The sequence below is a fragment of the Gymnoscopelus microlampas genome (genome assembly GCF_963454915.1).
Source record: "Gymnoscopelus microlampas genome assembly, chromosome: 22".
Lineage (NCBI taxonomy): Eukaryota > Metazoa > Chordata > Actinopteri > Myctophiformes > Myctophidae > Gymnoscopelus > Gymnoscopelus microlampas.
In genome coordinates, this window is record NC_139959.1 from 27,079,729 (window position 1) to 27,102,821 (window position 23,093).

The following is a 23,093-nucleotide window of genomic DNA, read 5'->3' on the forward strand; positions in this document are numbered from 1 at the left end:
TGTTTTTTCCAAGATCTGAACCGCTGTCGGTACGCCTCGGGGACGAGCTCGAACGACTTAAGCACCGCCTCTTTAACCAGAGAGTAGTTTTGACTGTCGGCAACACTCATTGCCGAATAAACCTCCTGCGCTCTGCCTGTTAATACGCATTGTAACATCAATGTGCGCGCCAAGTCAGGCCATTTCCGCACGTCGGCCACGCGCTCAAACATTGTAAAGAATGCCTCAGGGTCACGTTCAGAAAACTTGGGAACCAAACGTATATTTCCATTAACATTAAACTCCCCCATGGACTGTCCTGCAGGTTCTGTAGATACTTTTGCATCAGCTGAAATCTTACCGTCCCTTATCAAGTCTAACCTGCACTGCTCTACTTGTACTTTTGCCTGTTCAGTTTCCTGTTTCATTTTCTCAATTGCGTATTGCGTGTCTAGCCTCACTTTGTCTTGCTCCGCCTGCAACTTTGCTTGCAACATCAGTAGTTCTTTTTGTTGGTCGAATGTCAACCCTGGCATCAATACAGGTAACGGCAGCACCGCCGCTGTATCTGACTGGATAGTAGAAGTCTTTTCTGGCTCTTCATATTCCTTTAACAAATCAGTTTCAAATAAATGTACTCTTAACACTGCCACTAAGGTCTCCTTTGATTTCTTGTCACCTGCCTCAATTTTAATCTTAAAATGCTCTGCTATTTTAAGTAACTGGTCTTTGGTGCACTGAAGTAACAGTTCCTCAGAAGGAGCAACCAAAAATGCTTCTAGGGTACACATCCTGGCTAATGTGCGCTAAGTTAGTCACCCAGCTGGTAAACAAAACAAAATACAAGTGCCCCTCTGCTCTATTTAAACCCCAAACTAACTCCACCCGTCTTCATGCCGGTTTGCGGAAGGTATTTATGCACTGAAGGCCACCGCAAAGGCCTAGCTCATACCAAGGGGTAGGAAAAGCAACCAGGAACTGGCGACCTACGTCCAGCCCTTAGCTGTGCCCCCGAGACGGAATGTGCACGCACCGGTACACACCCGCTACAGCCGCACCTTGCACCTAAACCACCCCCCGGCCTAACCCTGCGACCTAATATTTTAACCCAGTAACTAAATCGCACCTAACAGGGACACTCATATAATACTGAAACAAAAACCAGCCAGGTAACTTCTTTTTTTTTCTTTTCTTTAACTTAGCAGCACTAATACCAGGAAAAAACTCCCCCCCGTAAAAACTTAATCCAATCTGTAACTTATCAAAATCTAAACAGATTAAATTCAAACCAAAGAAATTAACTGCATCTCCCAAACAAAGTCCAGACAAAAACAAGCGTGTAACATCGCTTTGTCTCTACTCACCGGACCGTTGAACCAACTGGACAAGGGAATCACCGGATTGATTCCTAAATGACACTCCTTTCAAAAAACCACGGCGCAAACGAGCCCTTCAACTGCCAATTCGGCCAATTGACACCTGCGTCGCAGCAAACAAATGCAGAAGAGCGAGTCACTTGACTCACCAAACTTACTGCACACTCTAAACTTTTACGGAACGAGCCCCCATTTTGTTATGACCCTGGCCTAGGGGGACCAGGGAACACAACAAAAACACAGGGGAGACGCAGTTTACAAATAATATAGTGTTTATTAAAGTAACCAAAATGAACAAATAATCATAAATGAACAGATGAGGTGTGGAAATCAGTAAAGTCAGTAGTGTGATGCGTGTATGCATGAGTGAATTGTGTAGTGTGTGTGAGTGTTGTATGTGTGAACATAAATGTGGGAGCAAAAAGGTGTAGGCTGTGTGAGGAGCAAAATCAAATGAGCTGAAGGAGAGAAAGAGGACTGGGGAGGCAGGCTTTTATAGGGCGTCGACACCCGGGCCCAGGTGCACGCCACTCTGGCTGATTGCCACCATGTCACTGCTCCCCAAGTCCTAGGAACCAATGAGAAACAGAAATGAATACAAAGCAACCATAACCATATAACCTAAGAGTGACATATATAACACTACTATACAGGGAACCGTCACATAGGGACCAAAAAAAAAGTCACTACCAATCAACTTTAAATTGCCTGAAACCTACTCCTAACAGGTTTTTGGGGGAACAATTTTTTTTCCGTTTCGGTAGTGACACAATGGTGTCACTACCGAAACGGACAAAAAATGACTAAGTCCAGAGCTCGATGAATGTTAGGGACCAAAAAAAAAGTCACTACCAATCAACTTTAAATTGCCTGAAACGTACTCCTAACAGGTTTTTGGGGGAACAATTTTGGCCTCCACACTTAGTGATTTTTTCGGATTTAACTTTGTTTCGGTAGTGACACAATGGCGTCACTACCGAAATGAGAAAAAAATTACTAAGTCCAGAGCTCGATGAATGTTAGGGACCAAAAAAAAAGTCACTACCAATCAACTTTAAATTGACTGAAACGTACTCCTAACAGGTTTTTGGGGGAACAATTCTTTTTTCGTTTCGGTAGTGACACCATTGTGTCACTACCGAAACGAAAAAAAAATTACTAAGTCCAGAGCTCGATGAATGTTAGGGACCGAAAAAAAAGTCACTACCAATCAACTTTTAATTGCCTGAAACGTACTCCTAACAGGTTTTTGGGGGAACACATTTTTTTTCGTTTCGGTAGTAATGACTAAGTCCAGAGCTCGATGAATGTTAGGGACCAAAAAAAAAGTCACTACCAATCAACTTTAAATTGCTTGAAACGTAATCCTAACAGGTTCTTGGGGGAACAATTTTTTTTTCGTTTCGGTAGTGACACCATTTTGTCACTACCGAAACGAAAAAAAATGTACTAAGTCCAGAGCTCGATGAATGTTAGGGACCAAAAAAAAAGGCACTACCAATCAACTTTAAATTGCTTGAAACGTACTCCTAACAGGTTTTTGGAGGAACAATTTTTTTTTCGTATCGGTAGTGACACCATTGTGTCACTACCGAAACGAAAAAAAAATTACTAAGTCCAGAGCTCGATGAATGTTAGGGACCAAAAAAAAGGTCGCTACCAATCAACTTTAAATTGCCTGAAACGTACTCCTAACAGGTTTTTGGGGGAACAATTTTTTTTCCGTTTCGGTAGTGACACAATGGTGTCACTACCGAAACGGAAAAAAAATGACTAAGTCCAGAGCTCGATGAATGTTAGGGACCAAAAAAAAAGTCACTACCAATCAACTTTAAATTGCCTGAAACGTACTCCTAACAGGTTTTTGGGGGAACATTTTTTTTTTCGTTTCGGTAGTGACACCATTGTGTCACTACCGAAACGGAAAAAAAATGACTAAGTCCAGAGCTCGATGAATGTTAGGGACCAAAAAAAAAGTCGCTACCAATCAACTTTAAATTGCTTGAAACGTACTCCTAACAGGTTTTTGGGGGAACATTTTTTTTTTCGTTTCGGTAGTGACACCATTGTGTCACTACCGAAACGGAAAAAAAATTACTAAGTCCAGAGCTCGATGAATGTTAGGGACCAAAAAAAAAGTCGCTACCAATCAACTTTAAATTGCTTGAAACGTACTCCTAACAGGTTTTTGGGGGAACAATTTTTTTTTCGTTTCGGTAGTGACACCATTGTGTCACTACCGAAACGGAAAAAAAATTACTAAGTCCAGAGCTCGATGAATGTTAGGGACCAAAGAAAATGTCACTACCAATCAACTTTAAATTGCCTGAAACGTACTCCTAACAGGTTTGTGGGGGAACAATTTTTTTTTCGTTTCGGTAGTGACACCATTGTATCACTACCAAAACGGAAAAAAATTACTAAGTCCAGAGCTCGATGAATGTTAGGGACCAAAAAAAAAATCACTACCAATCAACTTTAAATTGCCTGAAACGTACTCCTAACAGGTTTTTGGGGGAACAATTTTTTTTTCGTTTCGGTAGTGACACCATTGTGTCACTACCGAAACGAAAAAAAAATTACTAAGTCCAGAGCTCGATGAATGTTAGGGACCAAAAAAAAAGTCGCTACCAATCAACTTTAAATTGCTTGAAACGTACTCCTAACAGGTTTTTGGGGGAACATTTTTTTTTTCGTTTCGGTAGTGACACCATTGTGTCACTACCGAAACGGAAAAAAAATTACTAAGTCCAGAGCTCGATGAATGTTAGGGACCAAAAAAAAAGTCGCTACCAATCAACTTTAAATTGCTTGAAACGTACTCCTAACAGGTTTTTGGGGGAACAATTTTTTTTTCGTTTCGGTAGTGACACCATTGTGTCACTACCGAAACGGAAAAAAAATTACTAAGTCCAGAGCTCGATGAATGTTAGGGACCAAAAAAAAAGTCACTACCAATCAACTTTAAATTGCCTGAAACGTACTCCTAACAGGTTTTTGGGGGAACATTTTTTTTTTCGTTTCGGTAGTGACACCATTGTGTCACTACCGAAACGAAAAAAGTCCAGAGCTCGATGAATGTTAGGGACCAAAAAAAAAGTCAACAGATTTTTGGGGGAACTTTTTTTTTTTTCGTTTCGGTAGTGACACCATTACCGAAACGGAAAAAAAATGACTAACTCCAGAGCTCGATGAATGTTAGGTGTTATGACCCTGGCCTAGGGGGACCAGGGAACACAACAAAAACACAGGGGAGACGCAGTTTACAAATAATATAGTGTTTATTAAAGTAACCAAAATGAACAAATAATCATAAATGAACAGATGAGGTGTGGAAATCAGTAAAGTCAGTAGTGTGATGCGTGTATGCATGAATGAATTGTGTAGTGTGTGTGAGTGTTGTATGTGTGAACATAAATGTGGGAGCAAAAAGGTGTAGGCTGTGTGAGGAGCAAAATCAAATGAGCTGAAGGAGAGAAAGAGGACTGGGGAGGCAGGCTTTTATAGGGCGTCGACACCCGGGCCCAGGTGCACGCCACTCTGGCTGATTGCCACCATGTCACTGCTCCCCAAGTCCTAGGAACCAATGAGAAACAGAAATGAATACAAAGCAACCATAACCATATAACCTAAGAGTGACATATATAACACTACTATACAGGGAACCGTCACACCCCCCCCCATAAAGACGGGGTCCCTAAGGGATCACCGGCATCCAATTTACAATAAAAATACTACCTATCTACTATACCAAACCTCTACTCCAATGGCCGCCCGCACCCTGTCACAGACCTCCACCCCAGCAATCGGATCCAAGGAAGCATTTAAGGGGTGAAAGACAGAGGCAAGAGGAGGACCTACGGAGATAATCAGAACCTCAGTCATGAGGAGCCCGTGATAACGCATCGGCCACCACGTTCTCCGTCCCTTTAACATGACGGATGTCCAAGGTATAGGACTGCAGGAACAGTGACCACCTTATCAACCTCTGGTTTGGACACTGCAGAGAATTCAGGAAAGTCAGGGGGTTATGGTCAGTGTAGATAACAACGGGGGTACTACCGCCCACATAAACGTCAAAATGTTGTAAAGCTAAAATCAAAGCCAATCCTTCCTTTTCTATGACTGAGTAATTTAGCTGGTAAGAGTTGAATTTCTTGGAATAAAAGCTAACAGGCTTATCTATTCCTAGATTGTCCTCCTGCATCAGTACGGCCCCAGCCCCCACATGACTTGCATCAGTGTAGATTTTAAAGGGCCTGTCTAAACGTGGAGCCGCCAGAACAGGAGCGGTACACAAGAGCAATTTAGCCTGCTCAAATGCTTCCTGGCAAGCGGGCGACCAGACAAACTGTGCCTTAGCCTTAAGTAGGTTGGTGAGAGGCACCACAACTGTCGCAAAATTCCTACAGAAACTACGATAGTAACCTATTAAACCAAGATAGCGCATGAGCTCTTTCTTTGTAGTTGGAACCGGATACTGCTCAACAGCATGAACTTTGGCACCAACCGGACACACTTGGCCCTGCCCGACCACTCGCCCGAGGTAGGTCACTGTCGCCCTTGCAAACTCACACTTTGCAAGATTGACAGTGAGCCTTGCCTCCCTCAAGCGGTTGAACAGTTCCCGAATGCGTTCCATATGAACCTCCCATGTGTCCGAATAGACAACCACATCGTCCAAATACACTGCACACCCCGGCATATCCCAAATCACTTGATTCATAAGCCGCTGAAAGGTAGCAGGCGCATTTCTAAGTCCGAAAGGCATGACCTTGTATGAATAAAGACCATTAGGCGTTATAAAAGCGGCTATCTCACGCGTTCGTGCTGACAGAGGTACCTGCCAGTATCCCTTCAATAGATCGAATTTACTCACGAATTTCGCGGAGCCCACCTGATCGATGCAATCTTCCATTCTAGGAAGTGGAAAAGAATCGGGTTTAGTGACATTATTCACTTTACGGAAATCAGAACAAAAACGAAATGTACTGTCTGACTTGGGAACCAATATACAAGGTGAAGCCCAACTAGATGCACATGGCTCTGCAATGCCATTTGTTAGCATGTAATTGACCTCGGCCTCCAAATATTGACGCTTATCCGCATTCACCCTGTAAAATCTCTGTTTTATTGGCTTCGCATCGCCAATGTCAATGTCATGTTCGATTAAATGAGTACAACTCGGTGTATCACCAAATAGGCATGGAAACTCCCGGATTAACCCTGCAAGTTCCCTCCGGCCTGTCGCAGGCAAATGAGCCAACAGTGTATCGAGGCACGCAAGCGCTTCTGAATTTTTCAGACGCCCGTGCACCAACGCTGGATCAGGTGTACCCAACCCATCTTCCTCTACCTCCCGACTGGGAGACAACACCGGAACCGCCATGCAAACTGCATGAGCCAAGCCTACCTCTGGCTGCACACACAACACCGGTGTCTCAGAAGTGCGTGCATAATAAGGCTTAAGCAAGTTTACATGGCAAAGTTGGGTTGGTTTCTTACGTTTAGGCGTTGAAATAATGTAATTTTGCTCGGAAACCTGTTTTACCACATTGTGTGGACCGGAGAATTTTGCCTGAAAGGGTGAAGTAACAATTGGAAGCAGAGCCAACACTTGGTCTCCAGGGCTAAACACACGGCGCTCGGCTTTAGAGTCATACAACAATTTCATCCTTTCCTGAACTGAAGCTAACTTTTCTTTAGCCAACAACCCGGCTGTGTAAAGCCGATGACGAAAACCATTAACATAGTCAATCAAATTTTTGGGAGGCTTTGCCTCTATCCATTCCCCAGACAGCGCAGCCAAGGGACCCCTTACAGTATGAGCAAAGACCAGCTCGTTTGGACTGAACCCTGTGCTCTCCTGCGTTACCTCCTTAGCAGCAAGCATCAGCCACGGCAGACCCTCTTCCCAATCTTTACCCAGCTCAGTACAGTAGGCGCGCAAGATGGCTTTTAGCGTTTGGTGAAAGCGTTCTAACGCCCCCTGACTCTGAGCATGGTACGCAGAGCTCCGGTTGTGTTGGACATGTAGCTGCTTCAGAACCTGGGAAAACATGTGAGAACAGAAGTTCGATCCCTGATCAGATTGGATGACCTTCGGAATGCCAAATATAGAAATAAACTGAGAAAGTGCACGTACCACCGACCGAGTGGTAATGGTGCGCAGAGGATATGCAGCAGGATAGCGAGTTGCTTGGCACATTACTGTTAACAAATACACTGCTCCTGACTTTGAACGTGGTAGAGGACCCACACAATCAATTATTAGATGTTCAAATGGCTGGCTAATGGCAGGAATGGGATACAATGGGGCTGGTTTCAGCTTCTGATTAGGTTTGTCAGTTAACTGACATGTATGACACGTTTTGATAAATGCTGACACATCTCTCTTCATTCGAGGCCAAAAGAAATGTCTAAGAAGCCTGTCATAAGTTTTTCTCACACCAGCATGTCCAGATTCATCATGAGCTACTTTTAACACTGACTGGCGAAGTTTGACTGGCAACACAATTTGGACCACTGGTTCACCCACAAACCTTCCCTCATGTGGCAGCCACTTTCTCACCAACAAGGAGTCCTGCAGAAAATACCCACAAGCACTGTCAAGCAGCTCATCCTCTGGCCGTATCAGCGGCCCCAGCTCCGTCAGAGATGGGTCAGCCTGCTGCTCAGCAACCAGATCTGAACGTGTTATGGACAATGGAAAATTAGCAAGAGGTATTGAAAACTTTTCAGATACTTTAGTCTTAATCGATTCTTGTGACTCAGATTTGTCTTTCAACTTAGCCATTGCACGTGTCACCGCACAAGCTGTAAAAACCTCTGGGAAGTCACGTTCACTTTCATTCGTTTCCCCTGTTACCAGGGGAACTGACGTCACCACTGCCGGCGGCGGAACCTCCGCCCACACCCGAGCACCAACCAGGTCGTTACCTAGAATCACCGTCACCCCTGGAATCGGCAGTGCGGGGCGCACGGCAAGCTTTGCTTCTCCCTGAAACAGTTCACATTTGAGCACCACTTTATGCAAGGGAACCAGCAAGACATTCATGTCTATGCCCCGGATAGGCACCGCATCACCCGTGTCAGAATCATTAGTTAAAGGAAGAACACCAGCCTGAATAAATGAGTCAAAAGCCCCAGTGTCCCTCAGGATAGTTACAGGTACTTCTTCCCCACCTTGCACCAAAGACACAGACCCTTTCATGATAAATGGACGGTAAGAATTCAGTGCTGCAAACGATGTATCCTTGTTTTGACCGAGATTAGGTGAAACACAAGTGGACACCGGACGAATTGGAGCGGCCATGCCAGCTCCTTTTGGTTGCGAATTTCCTGCATTGAAAGGTCTAGCCCTGGGAGGTCCGTTTAACATAAAACATTCCGATTTCCAGTGACCCCGCTTATGACAGTAATTGCAAACCTTCTCCGGCTCACGCAAATTACTGCTGTTGTTAGTGTTGCTGTTGCCTTTAACTTCGACAGGAAGAGGTTTATTAAATCGGCCATAAGACTCCTTGGCAACATAGTTGCCACCGCCCGCCTTAAACTCTCCCCGGTGCGTTAGGACATAGTCATCAGCGAGCGCTGCGGCGTCCGCCGCGTTGCTCGCTTTCTGCTCAGAGATATACGTCTCCACTCGAGCAGGAACAGAATTTTTAAACTGTTCCAAAATCACCAAATCACATAACTCTTCAAAATCTGTTACCTCCGAGGCGTTACACCAACGGTTAAAGTAGGTCGTCAAATCACGTGCAAATTCCAAATGACTCTGTTTGTCATGTTTTTTCCAAGATCTGAACCGCTGTCGGTACGCCTCGGGGACGAGCTCGAACGACTTAAGCACCGCCTCTTTAACCAGAGAGTAGTTTTGACTGTCGGCAACACTCATTGCCGAATAAACCTCCTGCGCTCTGCCTGTTAATACGCATTGTAACATCAATGTGCGCGCCAAGTCAGGCCATTTCCGCACGTCGGCCACGCGCTCAAACATTGTAAAGAATGCCTCAGGGTCACGTTCAGAAAACTTGGGAACCAAACGTATATTTCCATTAACATTAAACTCCCCCATGGACTGTCCTGCAGGTTCTGTAGATACTTTTGCATCAGCTGAAATCTTACCGTCCCTTATCAAGTCTAACCTGCACTGCTCTACTTGTACTTTTGCCTGTTCAGTTTCCTGTTTCATTTTCTCAATTGCGTATTGCGTGTCTAGCCTCACTTTGTCTTGCTCCGCCTGCAACTTTGCTTGCAACATCAGTAGTTCTTTTTGTTGGTCGAATGTCAACCCTGGCATCAATACAGGTAACGGCAGCACCGCCGCTGTATCTGACTGGATAGTAGAAGTCTTTTCTGGCTCTTCATATTCCTTTAACAAATCAGTTTCAAATAAATGTACTCTTAACACTGCCACTAAGGTCTCCTTTGATTTCTTGTCACCTGCCTCAATTTTAATCTTAAAATGCTCTGCTATTTTAAGTAACTGGTCTTTGGTGCACTGAAGTAACAGTTCCTCAGAAGGAGCAACCAAAAATGCTTCTAGGGTACACATCCTGGCTAATGTGCGCTAAGTTAGTCACCCAGCTGGTAAACAAAACAAAATACAAGTGCCCCTCTGCTCTATTTAAACCCCAAACTAACTCCACCCGTCTTCATGCCGGTTTGCGGAAGGTATTTATGCACTGAAGGCCACCGCAAAGGCCTAGCTCATACCAAGGGGTAGGAAAAGCAACCAGGAACTGGCGACCTACGTCCAGCCCTTAGCTGTGCCCCCGAGACGGAATGTGCACGCACCGGTACACACCCGCTACAGCCGCACCTTGCACCTAAACCACCCCCCGGCCTAACCCTGCGACCTAATATTTTAACCCAGTAACTAAATCGCACCTAACAGGGACACTCATATAATACTGAAACAAAAACCAGCCAGGTAACTTCTTTTTTTTTCTTTTCTTTAACTTAGCAGCACTAATACCAGGAAAAAACTCCCCCCCGTAAAAACTTAATCAAATCTGTAACTTATCAAAATCTAAACAGATTAAATTCAAACCAAAGAAATTAACTGCATCTCCCAAACAAAGTCCAGACAAAAACAAGCGTGTAACATCGCTTTGTCTCTACTCACCGGACCGTTGAACCAACTGGACAAGGGAATCACCGGATTGATTCCTAAATGACACTCCTTTCAAAAAACCACGGCGCAAACGAGCCCTTCAACTGCCAATTCGGCCAATTGACACCTGCGTCGCAGCAAACAAATGCAGAAGAGCGAGTCACTTGACTCACCAAACTTACTGCACACTCTAAACTTTTACGGAACGAGCCCCCATTTTGTTATGACCCTGGCCTAGGGGGACCAGGGAACACAACAAAAACACAGGGGAGACGCAGTTTACAAATAATATAGTGTTTATTAAAGTAACCAAAATGAACAAATAATCATAAATGAACAGATGAGGTGTGGAAATCAGTAAAGTCAGTAGTGTGATGCGTGTATGCATGAGTGAATTGTGTAGTGTGTGTGAGTGTTGTATGTGTGAACATAAATGTGGGAGCAAAAAGGTGTAGGCTGTGTGAGGAGCAAAATCAAATGAGCTGAAGGAGAGAAAGAGGACTGGGGAGGCAGGCTTTTATAGGGCGTCGACACCCGGGCCCAGGTGCACGCCACTCTGGCTGATTGCCACCATGTCACTGCTCCCCAAGTCCTAGGAACCAATGAGAAACAGAAATGAATACAAAGCAACCATAATCATATAACCTAAGAGTGACATATATAACACTACTATACAGGGAACCGTCACATAGGGACCAAAAAAAAAGTCACTACCAATCAACTTTAAATTGCCTGAAACCTACTCCTAACAGGTTTTTGGGGGAACAATTTTTTTTCCGTTTCGGTAGTGACACAATGGTGTCACTACCGAAACGGAAAAAAAATGACTAAGTCCAGAGCTCGATGAATGTTAGGGACCAAAAAAAAAGTCACTACCAATCAAATTTAAATTGCCTGAAACGTACTCCTAACAGGTTTTTGGGGGAACAATTTTGGCCTCCACACTTAGTGATTTTTTCGGATTTAACTTTGTTTCGGTAGTGACACAATGGCGTCACTACCGAAATGAAAAAAAATTTACTAAGTCCAGAGCTCGATGAATGTTAGGGACCAAAAAAAAAGTCACTACCAATCAACTTTAAATTGCCTGAAACGTACTCCTAACAGGTTTTTGGGGGAACAATTTTTTTTTCGTTTCGGTAGTGACACCATTGTGTCACTACCGAAACGAAAAAAAAATTACTAAGTCCAGAGCTCGATGAATGTTAGGGACCGAAAAAAAAGTCACTACCAATCAACTTTTAATTGCCTGAAACGTACTCCTAACAGGTTTTTGGGGGAACACATTTTTTTTCGTTTCGGTAGTGACACCATTGTGTCACTACCGAAATGAAAAAAAAATGACTAAGTCCAGAGCTCGATGAATGTTAGGGACCAAAAAAAAAGTCACTACCAATCAACTTTAAATTGCTTGAAACGTAATCCTAACAGGTTTTTGGGGGAACAATTTTTTTTTCGTTTCGGTAGTGACACCATTTTGTCACTACCGAAACGAAAAAAAATGTACTAAGTCCAGAGCTCGATGAATGTTAGGGACCAAAAAAAAAGGCACTACCAATCAACTTTAAATTGCTTGAAACGTACTCCTAACAGGTTTTTGGAGGAACAATTTTTTTTTCGTATCGGTAGTGACACCATTGTGTCACTACCGAAACGAAAAAAAAATTACTAAGTCCAGAGCTCGATGAATGTTAGGGACCAAAAAAAAGGTCGCTACCAATCAACTTTAAATTGCCTGAAACGTACTCCTAACAGGTTTTTGGGGGAACAATTTTTTTTCCGTTTCGGTAGTGACACAATGGTGTCACTACCGAAACGGAAAAAAAATGACTAAGTCCAGAGCTCGATGAATGTTAGGGACCAAAAAAAAAGTCACTACCAATCAACTTTAAATTGCCTGAAACGTACTCCTAACAGGTTTTTGGGGGAACAATTTTGGCCTCCACACTTAGTGATTTTTTCGGATTTAACTTTGTTTCGGTAGTGACACAATGGCGTCACTACCGAAATGAAAAAAAAATTACTAAGTCCAGAGCTCGATGAATGTTAGGGACCAAAAAAAAAGTCACTACCAATCAACTTTAAATTGCCTGAAACGTACTCCTAACAGGTTTTTGGGGGAACAATTTTTTTTTCGTTTCGGTAGTGACACCATTGTGTCACTACCGAAACGAAAAAAAAATTACTAAGTCCAGAGCTCGATGAATGTTAGGGACCGAAAAAAAAGTCACTACCAATCAACTTTTAATTGCCTGAAACGTACTCCTAACAGGTTTTTGGGGGAACACATTTTTTTTCGTTTCGGTAGTGACACCATTGTGTCACTACCGAAATGAAAAAAAAATGACTAAGTCCAGAGCTCGATGAATGTTAGGGACCAAAAAAAAAGTCACTACCAATCAACTTTAAATTGCTTGAAACGTAATCCTAACAGGTTTTTGGAGGAACAATTTTTTTTTCGTATCGGTAGTGACACCATTGTGTCACTACCGAAACGGAAAAAAAATGACTAAGTCCAGAGCTCGATGAATGTTAGGGACCAAAAAAAAAGTCACTACCAATCAACTTTAAATTGCCTGAAACGTACTCCTAACAGGTTTTTGGGGGAACATTTTTTTTTCCGTTTCGGTAGTGACACCATTGTGTCACTACCGAAACGAAAAAAAAATTACTAAGTCCAGAGCTCGATGAATGTTAGGGACCAAAAAAAAGGTCGCTACCAATCAACTTTAAATTGCCTGAAACGTACTCCTAACAGGTTTTTGGGGGAACAATTTTTTTTTCGTTTCGGTAGTGACACCATTGTGTCACTACCGAAACGGAAAATAAATTACTAAGTCCAGAGCTCGATGAATGTTAGGGACCAAAAAAAAAGTCGCTACCAATCAACTTTAAATTGCTTGAAACGTACTCCTAACAGGTTTTTGGGGGAACAATTTTTTTTTCGTTTCGGTAGGGACACCATTGTGTCGCTACCGAAACGGAAAAAAAATTACCAAGTCCAGAGCTCGATGAATGTTAGGGACCAAAAAAAAAGTCACTACCAATCAACTTTAAATTGCCTGGAACGTACTCCTAACAGGTTTTTGGGGGAACAATTTTTTTTCCGTTTGTGTCACTATCGGTAGTGACACCATTGTGTCACTACCGAAACGGAGTTAAATCCGAAAAAATCACTAAGTGTGGAGGCTAAAAAAAAAATTGTTCCCCCAAAAACCTGTTAGGAGTACGTTTCAGGCAATTTAAAGTTGATTGGTAGTGACTTTTTTTTTGGTCCCTAACATTCACCAAGCTCTGGACTTAGTAATTTTTTTTTCGTTTCGGTAGTGACACCATTGTGTCACTACCGAAACGAAGTTAAATCTGAAAAAATCACTAAGTGTGGAGGCCAAAAAAAAATGTGTTCCCCCAAAAACCTGTTAGGAGTACGTTTCAGGCAATTTAAAGTTGATTGGTAGTGACTTTTTTTTTGGTCCCTAACATTCATCGAGCTCTGGACTTAGTCATTTTTTTTTTCTTTTCGGTAGTGACACCATTGTGTCACTACCGAAACGAAGTTAAATCCGAAAAAATCACTAAGTGTGGAGGCCAAAAAAAAAATTGTTCCCCCAAAAACCTGTTAGGAGTACGTTTCAGGCAATTTAAAGTTGATTGGTATTTTGGCTATTAAGTATTATTTGGCCATGTTCACACTGACTTCAATCTTAGCTATTGTTGGGAAGACCCGTGTGGTGTCACAAAATGTTGCCACCACTTATATAAAAAACATTAGAGCGTTTAGCGTCGCAGATTCTGTGAATGTTGCCAGGTTTGGCGAGAGAAACAAGCAATCCAAAAAACAAGTAATCAGGTCTATGAAAAGATTGGGGCAAGAAAAGCCTGTCGCATGCGGCTTTATTATGACTTTGGTCATTTCTTGTTTTGTTTTTTTAACTTGTTATTACTGTAGTCTCTTCTCTGGATGGGCGGGATGGTTTTTGAGGATATAATAATGATGTGGTGTAATGTTTTTCTTTTTTGTAATTGTATTTTAATGGTTTATTGCACATGTGAAGATCAGAAGTACGGCAGTGTGTTCTCTGAATAGTGAACTGACTGTATTAAAGGGTTTTACAGGGTTCCCTGTGGTCCAAGCTAATGGTCCTGTAGTCATGCAGTCGGCTGTATAGCGCTACTGTACACAGTCTTGTGGTCTCTGCCGAGGCAGATGAGCCATGGAAGGACATGAAGAGCCAGAGACTACCACTGGAGGAGAGAGAGAGAGAGAGAGAGAGAGAGAGAGAGAGAGAGAGAGAGAGAGAGAGAGGCCAAAAGCATGGAAGAAGATGAAGAGCCAGATACTGCAACTGGAAAGAGAAGAAGGGGGGGGGGGATGGCTAGCTTTTAGCCTCACGTCACCTACAAACATTTACTACAACTAAACAAAGCAGAAAATAAACATGAACATGAATCCAACATGTTAATGATAATGTGTAAAATCAAACAAAATCAAACAACATGAATTGACACAACACTGATGATAGTTGCTGTCAAACAAGTATATGAAACTATCTCTGAAATCTATGAAAAAGTTTCATATGCAATGCAATTTTATACAATGTGTAGTGGCCTTCGGGGTCACTGTTGCATCTCTCCATCGGGGTCCTTGGCCTGAAAAAAGACCCCATATCTAGTATATCTCCTCTCTCCTCGGGATTCCTCCATTGAAAAGGACGTGATGGACGACTGGATGATGGACTCCTACAGAGTACAGCAAGAATGGCTGCGCTGAGTGCCGTCGTATAACGTCACAACAAGGCTTCAAACTGTGAATCTCCCATAGAGGGATGATGAATCCAGACGTCTCTACCGCACTGTTTTACACGGGACACATGTATATATTTATCGGAGGAGGAGAAGAAAATACATAAATAAGAGTCCCATAGCCAACATCTGGAGGAATGGGCTCGCGCGCCGGCTGCCTGTGCCCATTTGATTCCAGATTTATGGTAACATTACAGTTTTGGCCGTGGCTTCAGGCTGGAGCAATGTGAGGCGTATTTATTTGCTGGCCCTGAAAAATGGCTGCCACACATGTGCCATACCGTCTGCCAGTTCAGATTGTCCCCTACTCACTCTCTCTCTCTCTCTCTCTCTCTCTCTCTCTCTCTCTCTCACACTTTGTCTTTCTCTCGCTCACTTTGTCTTTCTCTTTCTCTCTCCTTTCAGACAGATCCTGTGTGGTTAATATCTTATGGTCTTTACAGGAGTGAAGTGTCCTCGTGTGTGTGTGTACGCAGTTATTCCTATGTTCACATTTCCCTTTAATGCCACTGATGTTCCCTTAATACAATCCCTTTAAAGTATGAACTGGCAGTTTCAGTCGGCCTGCACACATGGAGAGCTTTGTGCATGGTTTTTCCATGCACCGGTCAAAGTGATCTGCTACCCTCCAGCGCAGGCAGACATGCGAATGAAGCCTGCTCCATCCGTCAACAATGTATCTTTGTGTTCCCAAACACAGTGTTAACGTGAGAGGACCTTCCAGCCTCCTCGCAGCCCCACTGCCTGTTGCCAAACCACATTCCTCCGGCAGCTGCCATTTCTTACATCTGCAGCATTGACGTGGTTTTGCTTCACTGTACTGAGGAATTTATTTTGCTTTTTCTCTGATGAAATATTACACAGCTCTGCACAGGGCCCCCGGCGCACCACTACGTCTTATTTGTGATCCCCCGGCTGTCATTATGTTATGAGAGGCTGTAGCTTCTGTTCTGCTCTGGGTTCTGCCCAACGCTGTCGCTGACGCTACTACAACCACCGCCGCCAGTGAAGAAAGGCGGTATTTTCTGACCTCACAGGACAACCATGTCATAATGTGGACGTGGAATGCCAAATATTGTTTGAAAGTAGAGGGGAGAGGCCCGGTGGGTAGGCCGTTTTGAGATGGAAACTGAGAAATACTTAGTGAGGATGGAAGGGAACGCAATTGTCAGTGTGGTACCGTCAGTGTATATTGCAAAACCTCACAAGATCACATTACATTTTTTCAGTGCAATCTCTTGGGCTAAAGCTGACAGGGAGAATGGCAGGCAGGTTTATCAGCTTTAGAGTACGAACCACACAGGGTGGAGTGGCGCAGTGGCGCGGTGACGCCGCAGGATTCAAAAACAACAATCATGTGTCCGTGGCATGCAGCGCTATACCGTGATTGTTATTTTTGAATTCTGCCGCGTCAGCCGGCTGGAACCCCCTCCCGAGCTCATCCTGCACAAGTTGATGATAGGACGTCGGTGTCTTTTCAATGTTGGGGCTTTAGCCCGAAACCAAACATGGCACCGCTTCCACGGGCCAAATCGAGACGGCTCCCAGTGTTAGCGTTCCAACCAATGACCATGATGGAGCTGGTTGCTGATTGAGAAAGAACGTTGGGGTTTTAGAAAACTCGCTCAGCCAAAAGACTCCTGGGAGAACATGGCGGCATTGTAGCGTTTCGATCCCTAACTGCACACAAGGGAGCCGTTGTGTATTTTGCTCGCACCAGCAGAACATCAACAAACTGCCACAAGTGACGGCTGCAGCATCGGAGCTCTGACTTGCCTGCTTTCGCCCGTCACAATCAGGATTCTACTGGTTTTTCTACTTTAGTCTTCATCCCCTGCTGGTAGCCATGGTCTCGGCTCAGACTCATTGTCCCACTGGACGTACGTGGTCTTTGTCTGTAGCAGCTGTTTATCCGGCTCCGTCTCAGGAGCCCAGACAAAGGCCAATTACCAAGGCCTGTTTACAGCTGAGAGGCAGGCAGCAAGACTCTCCTTGTCTCCTTGTCCACCCATCTCAATGTGTGTGTGTGTGTGTGTGTGTGTGTGTGTGTGTGTGTGTGTGTGTGTGTGTGTGTGTGTGTGTGTGTGTGTGTGTGTGTGTGTGTGTGTGTGTGTGTGTGTGTGTGTGTGTGTGTGTGTGTGTGTGTGTGTGTGTGTGTGTCTCAGCCGCTGGTCCGCTGTGATTCTTGGCCTGGCTGAGATGTGGGATCGAGGGAGAAATTAACAGGCATTATCCTCCAGTAAACAAGCAGAGAGCGATGCACTGCATTTTGGCCTTACACAGCAGGCGTGTTTACATGCTGGCCGTGGATTGCACACCCCGCGGAGTGAACTGTACGAGGCCCTTTGTGTTACAAGGCATTGTGGTGAGATCGTAAGAAGGATTATGTCAGGTTATGACAGAGAGGAAGAAATGTTATGAGTGGCTGGAGTTCGTGTATACTTTGTCTGGCCGAGAACAAGGCACAGGGCATGTACGAGCAAAATGCGGTCAATGAAATCATGTACGCGAAAATCAAAACTTTAACGCCAGGTACCAAAGCAGATATTTCCTGCTTTGTCTGTTCGACTCCACCCAAACCATTCTCGTTTCATTATATGAAAAGTGGTTCTCGCTTTTCTGTGAGAAGATTTTTCCCATGGCAAGATGTCTTTAATGGAGTGTTCTTGATCCATCCACAGTTTGTCCATTTCCCAAATTGCTCAAGTTAGAACAATGTGCATGCCTCCACATACTGTTCCTATAAGTGCAATTGACCCTTTTTGTTTAATGCTGGCATGTGTCACATTTTTCCTTTTTACCCTGCTTAAAGACAGAGGCCCATTCGCGAAGATGATGTCCACCTGGAATAACACCCAGCATGTCCTCATTTGGCCAAACTGAGCATTTTCTTGTGGTTTCTTGTAAGCGCAGCCTTCCCGCAACTCTTTTGCTGGTGGTTTGGGGGGAAGTTTATTATGAAGAATGAATGCAGGAAATATTTTTCAACTGCCTTAGGTTAGCAGTGCAAGGAGTGGACAGAATGGCTCTGGGTCCTAGAGTAGAGTTGAACAAACGCAGCTTTATAACAGAATAAAGAAAGCAAAACAATGGCAGGATTTATCCTTCACTTTAGAATATATAGTATGAGCAATGGTTAAGGAAATAATCCATTATGATACAAAGGATTAAAAAAACAAACCTGTCCCGACTGTAGCACCATGCGGTATATAGTCATATAAATGAATCATCTCATTCTAATTTCAGATTAAAATGGTTTCAATCAACACGTTCTCGGTTTTCCAGACACATGTATATCCAAGTGTTTTAGTGTTCCTTGGTAGAAGTTCAGAAGTGAATGCTAACACTGAAATAACACTTTGTCCACATTGCATAACAGCTTTATTGAACTAATTTATCTGTTCAGCAACGTAGGTATGCTTGCGGTAATTCATCCGCTGTATTAGTCCAAAGGGCCAATGAAAAGTTCCCGCTGTCAAGCAAAGCTCAAACTGCACTCATCTATAGAGACGTGTCTGCAAGGGCAATATGCTAATCTTAAGGGTGGAATTTGTCTGTGCAATAGAATAACACGTCTTTGACCCTTCGACTCCCGTGTGATTAGCCTCGGTCTGCGCCTGCGCACACCTCATCTCCTCCACTCCAAACAGCCATGAAGTTCCCGCTGATCCAAAACAGCCCTGGACCTGAGATGATTGCAAGGCCAGGCTGAGTTTTAATCAGTCAATTCTTTCAGGAATCTAACAATTAGGCCTCGTTATTTGTGTCCAAGGGCAGGAATCGGCAGAAGACAAAGTCCTGGCTCTAATGAACCGGGCCCTCAGGAGCATCCTTCACGGCAAAGCGGCTAATTACTTCAGCATGCCACGGGAGTCGTGTTCCCTCATCAAATGGGAAATGATTTTCAGAGCGTCTGCACTCTTGGATTTCGTTCCGTGCGGTTTTTCGGACTGCAGCGGGTTCCTTGGCGGGGCCCAAATGGCCAAGGTGAAGTCTGGAGTCTGTCAAGCCGCGCGCCGCGCCAAGCGAGGATCTCCACTTGTCCGTCTACTGCGCCGAGATAACAGTGTGGTTCCACGACCCCTTTTTGAATCTTTCAGAGGAACAGTGAGGAGGCACAAATGAAGTGGGGGGGTGGGGAGGTTGGGGTGGGGGGGGGGGGTGAAGTGAGAAGCCCAACAGCATGGAATATCACTTAAGTTTTTCAATGGAAAATATGGCTCAGGGAAGGTGGGGGTTGCGAGCTCAGTGAAATGAGGGATAGGAGGAACGAGCCGGGGTCAAACCGACCTGATAGGATTATTTTGGGAAGTGTCAGGGTGAGGTATCTCACAGGGCCGCACGTTTGAGATCCACTTGGGCATGGAGCCGGCGGATCCACCGCAACCCCAACGGGGGCCTCTCGTCGGACCTTTGGCCGCTCAGCAAGCTGCGACCTGATTGGTTCCGACTGACACATGGAAACACATCGGCCCTGGGCCGTCCAGCGCCGGGCAGCACCAGCAGCTTGCGGTGTTCACTGCTATTGGCCGGGGATGAAGCCTGCTGTCTCCCTCTTTGTTCCTCTCATGCTGTTTCTCTCTCGCTTTCCCCTCTCTTGCACCACCTCTCCTCTCTCTCTTCTTGGCGTGAGAGGGGCTTTGGCCTCAGCTCTGTGGCACAGCTCAGGTTCGGGACTAGCTATGGCATGGTAGAGCCATTACTAGACGCATGGATGAAGGGAGTGGGCCGCGGATGCTAAGCCCAAGCCCCGCGGATACAAGGACACACCTAGAGTCTATGAGCCATGAATTCACTCTTCCTCCTCAGACAAACTCATACTGCACAATGGCTCAGTTGTCTAGTATAGACAGCATCACACACTATCCTTAATACCCTCAAGTGTTTGACTTAATGTGTGCAATTCCAGACTATCTCTATTTCCTATTAGAGCAGCGGATACGCGAACCCCAACTTTATGACCTGTAGTTTTTTTCCCTTTTTTTTAAGATAAATTTATCTCTTGCCGCCACCGTCTCTGACATCTAGGCCCCTTGAAAAAAAGAAGGAGATTTCTATCTCATCCCGGATAACTGCAGGTCAGGAAAATAAAGTGAAACGCCAAACATCCTACTGAAGGTAGCAAAAATACACAGGAGATAGTAAACTCTGAGGCCCAGACCACTAATGTGTGGTTTGCGGCTGATGCAGGCCCCACTGATGTACCCCGCTGTACTGTATACATTCAGCTGTTCCAAATGCTTGTCTTGATTTGTTTGTTTAGCTCTTAGAAAACCACCGCGCCTTGTGTATCGCAAATAAACATCTCCCACATTGCGATCAGTGTCGACAGATCGACCCATGCGCAAAGTGAAGGGCTTAGCACAGTGACATATAAGTTCAAAGCAAATTACATTGCGCCCTTTGTGCTTCAAAATGGCTGGTTGCAGCAATTAAATGACTTAAAAAAAATAGTCACAAACTGAAAGAAAATGGAAATATTTTCTGGTAATTCATTTCATTAGTTAAAATTGGCTACCTTACAGACTGCAAAAGCAACATTTTAAAGATGAATCATGCAATTTACCCGTAGGTAAATGTTTTCTGAAATGCAGAGATGACATTAAGGAAATTCATTAAATTTATCTTTAGGACTATATATTTTATAGGCCTATATACTGTAGTGTATATTGACTAATTAATGTCTGTATTCACATTTTCCAGAAGAAGACGACTTTGCACCTTTAGTTTGAATTTGATCCAATCAGAGAGATGCCAGATTAAAGGAAGATCTACCTTACTAAAGGAAACTTGCATCACTTAAAAAACATCTGCTCTGAAAGCAACCCGGCACTGTGGTTCACTATTAATGCATTTCTTTCCCCCTGATTGAATCAACTGGGTTTTTCAAATACTGAAAGATGAATTTCAAACTTCCATTATTTTTTTTCCAAATTGGACAGCATTTCGGAGCAAGTCCCACAATATTTTTCCACATTGAGGCTGGTTATCCATCAAACAAGGTGTGTGAGGAACCTTACGCAGATGCTGAGGTGGTTGAAAGGTTGTTTTTTTTAAATTGGAAGATACTGACTACAACTTAAGTAAAACAACCCTTAAAAAGGTTAAAAGTCTAAAAAGAAAAAAGAAACAAATCAAATAATGCATTCATTCAAAGGTTTATTCATTCTTTTGAGGAAGTAGCATGGTTTAAAAAAAGAAATCAGACAATACAATGAGATATGCATTTGGTCATTGGATAAAAATCCAGTCTCTATCAAAAAAAAGGTCTCAATTCATATAACTTAATAAACAATAATAAAAAAAAAATAGTCACCACTTTCTTTGTTTTTTACACTCCACAATAATTTATAATTTCATATGTGTCAAAAAAAAGTAATTTGCTTTCCGTGTGAAAGCAGGGTTTGTGCTGACAAATGTACAGTACCAACATGTTGGCAGCAGAAACCCAATTCTTCTATCAGTGTGGTGTAGCTGTTGTCCATGGACTGGCTCTGGAACAAACGCTGCAGGTAGGAACAACAATGGTAGCTCTGTGCTTTTGAAGCTTTCTTCACCATGTTCCCCTCTCTCGTTCTCTTTTTCTCCTCTCGGCAAACCGGGTTCCGTGTGAGGTGTGAGGGCTCAGAGTGGTCCAGGGGTTCAGACGGCTATTAGAAACACAAGGAGCGCGTTTTAGCCTACCCTGCAGCTAGCCAGTCTGGATAATGTGTATAAAAAACACATGTGGAGCCCACCGCCCACTGCCCACCCCCTCATACCTACCCCCACATAAGCAAATAGCGCCTGGGGATTGGCTAGTGCGATTCCTTTTATTATGCTTCCATAGGCACGCTAACAGGAATAATATAGGGGTTTCCTTCAGTTTTTCTTTTTCCTTTTAGGTTCACCTTTATGTAAAATCAACAAATTGTGTTTTAAAGCCCCCCCTCTTATGTCCTACACATTTTCAATAGAGGCTGTGTGTAAGTGCAGCTTTTTTTTGTTGTTTTGTTTTTTCTTACAGTTTGCAAATTCAGGACACACAAAAAGAAATTAACCCAACACAGATCGAAAAGTCACTGTGCAGCTTGCCTCCATAAGTCCTTGACCACAAGCAATCATTCTGGGTTGTCAAACATACAGGCAAAACTGCTCGTTGAATAAAAGAGCGTACATTTTGACACGCACAAACAGTACCTTGAAGATATTCATACAGAGACAGCCAACTTCGGTTATTCCCAAAAGTCCAACTTGATTTCTCTCAGTTGTGTACTTGGCATAGGACGCTACAATGTAAATAACATATGCGCTGTACATACTTTATAGGCGTTCAAAGGGAGACTTCTTTCCATTGGATCACCAAGAGATCTTAATGCGGTGCAGTTAAGTAAAACCAAGTAAAAACTCTGATTAAAAAACGGAATGACCGCACATATACAAACTGACAATAACAAACACTTTGAAACACTTGCTGGCCGACAGAGAGATAATACTGAAAGGCAATTTCGGAACAAAAAAAAAGAAAAGGAAAATAAAGTTAGGAGAGAAAGTCAAACTTTTACGTCTGTCCTCTGGCTTCTTGTAAACAACAATTTGAATGTAATTCTAAACAGCTGAGAAGCGAGAGGATCAAACGAGCGGGTTGGTGAGCTGGTAGTGGCGTGGGTGTCTTCAATGCACCACCTTGTTCTGAGTGGAAACACACTGTCCACATAACATAACACTGATAAGGCAAACAGAACAACATCCCTTTTACTGTAAGTCACGACCTTGTGTTTAACCACTTTAACCCTGGTGACCCTCTTATTTTGGGCATGTCAGTGTAGGCGAAAAAT